This window comes from Apodemus sylvaticus, chromosome 5, assembly GCF_947179515.1.
Source record: "Apodemus sylvaticus chromosome 5, mApoSyl1.1, whole genome shotgun sequence".
NCBI lineage: Eukaryota > Metazoa > Chordata > Mammalia > Rodentia > Muridae > Apodemus > Apodemus sylvaticus.
In genome coordinates this window covers 137,965,204-137,969,496 of record NC_067476.1, presented here as the reverse complement: position 1 = coordinate 137,969,496, position 4,293 = coordinate 137,965,204, and positions in this window count along the sequence as shown.

Genomic DNA, 4,293 nt, shown 5'->3' with positions numbered 1-4,293 from the left:
GGGATCCACCAGCCCCCTCTGGCCTCCACAGGCACTGCACGTGTGTGGTTCACAGAGGTACAGTCAAGCAAAACTGTCATAGGAAAAAATTAAAAATAAATCTTTAAAGAAATTTTAGCACTTTCCCTTTAAATCTAAACAGTCAACCAACACTCCTATCAATATTTTGAGTACTTAGCACCACAGTACTAAGCACAGTGTAGTACTTAGCACCACAGTACTAAACACAGTGTAATACTTAGCACCACAGTACTAAATACAGTGTAGTACTTAGCACCACAGTACTAAATACACTGTGGCTGCCTGGCTCCCTGGAGTTTGACAATCTCATTCTAAGATTTATAGACATAAATTGGCAGAGAATAACAAATCTATTTTCAACAGAGCCATAGAACTTAAATTCCTGGATATTAAGATTCCCAGGAAGCTCTAGTAATGAGGAAGATAATAAAGATCTTGTATTTTGAATACATCATGAATTTTTAAATGTTTTATTTAAAATATTTTATTAATTCTTTGAGAACTGTATGCAATGTATTTCGATCATAGTCACCCCCATCTTCTCCGCAGCTCTTCCTCTCAGATCCATCATCTCCCTGCTGCTTCCCGCTTTCACGTGTTCTCAGGCACGGGTACTTCTCTTCCTCGGCCTAGGTGGGACCCGCACAGGTGTGTTCACAGTGGGTAATCCCCACACTACATACTTTTGCCTGGCTTAAGTATGGCTTATATATTTTGATAAGATAGTTGATTTTAAAAAGTTGTTAGCACAAGCACTATGCCAACTAGCTGTTTTAATTTATGACTATTAGGTTTACAAAACAATAATAGAGTTCAGTTATGTAGCGCTTGCCTAGTGTGCATGAGGCCTCGATCTAATCCCCAGCATTGCAAAACGGGGAGGGGACAACAACAAAGTCACATGGTATTAACACACACACACACACACACACACACACACGGGGGTAGAGAGAGGAAGCAGATGTGACTTTGTTTTGTTTGTTTTTGCGTAGCTCTGACTGGCCTGGAACTTTCTGTGGAGACCAGGCTGGCCCCATAATTGCAGACACCCACAGCCTTTGCTTTCTGAACACAGAGATTAATGGTGTGCACCACTACATGTGCAAAACAAAAGGAGTTGATCTAAGAGAGGGATTATGGATTAAGTTATTCTAAAGGCCTTAACATGTATGCTTAAAAATGTATGTGTATGAGTGTGTGTGCACATTGTAAGTTCCTTAGAGGCCAGAAGTCATTTGAGCCTCTGGAACTGGGGTTTCAGGTGCGGGGGTGGGGGTAGGGGTGGGGGTGGGGGTGGTGTGGGGGGATGGGTTGAACTCTGGCACTCTAGAAAAACAGTTAGCTCTCCTAACCTCTGCACCACCTCTCCAGCATTTATATAAGGATTTGCAATGATGGCCCTGGTTCTGAGTCTTTCCAACACAATATATAATCTTCCCTGACACCCCCTGAAGCCATGACCTAATTTGAGCCTCCTGTGATGATTTCTGCAATACAATACACAGCCCACTGTGTGCAAATAAAACCGACGGACATTAGTAGTTGTAATAGTAAGAGAGTTAGCTCAGTTAATTCTCCTAGGAGTTTCAAAACAAATTACTAGATTTTAAACAGTGTGTGTGTGTGTGTGTGTGTGTGTGGTGTATGTGTGTATATGTGTGTGGTGTGTGTATGTGTGTGTATGTTTGTGGGGGTTGTGGATGGGTGTGTGTGTGTGATGTATGTGTGTATATGTGTGTGGTGTGTGTATGTGTGTATGTGTGTGTGTGTGTATGTGTGTGTATATGTGTGTGTGTATGTGTGTATATGTGTGTGGTGTGTGTATGTGTGTGTATGTGTGTGTGTGTATGTGTGTGTGTGTATGTGTGTGTGTGTTTGTGGGGGTTGTGGATGGGTGTGTGTGTGTTTGGTGTCTTCTGCAATCACTCTTCACCTTATTTTTTTGAGGCAGGGCCTCTCACAGAACCAGGCGTTCATCGATTAGCCTGGCGGTCCAGCGGCCCTGGGATGCTCCTGGCTCTGGTTTCCCAGCGCTGGGACTGCAGGCACACTTGGCTTTCTATGGGTTCTGGGGACTGAGTCAGTCTCTTGCTTGGGCAGCAAGTGCTTCGCTGGCTACGCCATCTCTCCATTCCCAAGCCCATTAAAAAAAAATTATAATATGGTTGGACTTTTGTGGAAACAAGCCCTACTGTCTGGCTTAGTTTTTTCCCTCATCTTTGTCTGTGTTTAGTTTTGTTAAACTAAGAGGCCCCAAGCGCTATTAAAGATTAACAGTTGGAGTCTCATGGAATCTAATTTGAGTATAATTATGTTCAGTTTGGTTAATTAACAATTCCTTCCAGTTGGTACATTTTCAAACCCAATGTTAGGTGATATTTCATCTATTATTTAATATTCTAGTAATACTTATTTCTGTCTGTGGGAAAGATTTGAAATGTTCTGTTGTCTTTAAATATTAACCACAGACTCAGTGGGGCTTGACATTCCAGACAGGTGCAAAGAGTTTATAGTCAGAACAAAAGTCTGTAGGATTGAGATAGTTGGCTTTTTATTTCATTTGTGGTTTTGAGTCACAACCTTGCTATGTAGTCCAGGCTAGCATCAAACTGTCAATCCTCCTGCCTCCTGCTGTAAAAACATGATATAAGTACATCTGTGTCCAAGGCTGTATCCACCAGAGACGGACTCAGGAATCTTATTCCACCAGGTGGCCACAGGGGGGTGCGATGAGCCCACAGACCAAGGCTGGCCTCCACTGGTGCCCAGACAGCCAAAGGGACACACAGCATGCTTGCCAAAGGGAGTCAACCTTAGTTTGTCCTAGAATTAGAAATCAGGCTAAAGTTTGATTTAACGTAGCCAAATAACTCTTTAGATAAGAGCCGTTCATCCCCCTAACTCAAAGTACTGGCAATAGTAAACCGCAGGATATCAGTAGTGAACATGGGGTCTCATAGAACTCTTTGTTTGCTGTGGAGACAGTCCCATCTACAATTCCCCGTGTGCAAGAATTCCAAAGATTGACAGGATGTAATTCTCTAAGGCTGCAATCACCATCTACTTGAGCATGTGACATAACACAAAGCAAACCTCTGGTGTACAGGTGCTCAGAGTGTCCCTTACCTTCTGACAGTAAGCCTCTGGGGGGGGGGGACACTCATTTGTTCTCAGGTCCCAGGAGGCCTTGCCCCTGGGATTCCTTGGTTTAGCTCAGAGGAGTCCCACACTGTTGTGGCGTCTCATGCGGACGTCCCCTCGGCCCTTGTGCTCCTTGCTGAGTGAACTCAGATGAGACAGGTTGGGGCACAGAGTGGGAGATGGGCACGGTTTATTACGGAATCGCATGAGGTCACTTTGGGGATGTCAGAGAGTAATGGCTAAAGGGAGTAGTGACAAGGAGATGGCTTGCACAGGGTCAGAGGTGACAGTGTCCAGAGAGTCCACGGAGCCAACCTCCATGTTTAGGAAGGCCTATACTACTTCCAAACTCTGTAGAATGGACAGATTTCTTGAGAGCCGTTTTCCTGTCAGGTGACTGACGGGCACATTTGGACTGGCGCTCTTGAGAGAGAGTGAAGGCTCATGAAAACCTGAGGCTAGGAAAGATTTTATGTTTAGATTCCTGGAACTGGATTTAGATAGTTATCAATTAATGGCCTTCAGGTGGTTCAGCACGTCAAGTCTCTTCCTACGGCTGGGTCCCATCCACCAACCAGCTAGAGACTTGCTGCTGCTGTTCCGGGCTTTACAAGTCAGTGGTTATGAGGTGGGTGTCTGGCCCTAATGGCCTTCAAGCCTGCCCAATAATTAGTTTGCTATCTAAAAATAGCATGGGTTTGCATTATGCCCTGAACTATCTGATTCTTATTGCAGATGTGTTGAGATTCCAAGGTTTTCCCTCTTTTGAAGCGGTACTGTTGGTTAGACAGCTGGAGGAAACCATCCAGCAGGGCTGGGGAGATGGTTCAGTGGGTAAAGCACTTGTCACAAGTGCATGAGAAGCCGGTTCTGATCCCTGACACCTTTGCAAACACCAGGAGAAGGTGGTAGCCACCCGAAGGCCCAGCTTAAGAGGCAAAGACAGGCGATAACTGGATTAAGCTGGCTGGCTAGACTAGCCAATGTAATGGGCTGAGTTCAAGTGAGAAACCTTGCCTCAATATATAAAGCAGAGAGTGAGTGAGAAGGATGACTGATATCAATTGCTTATGTGACCACACACATACATGCACTCTACACACATACACACACACACACACACACACACAC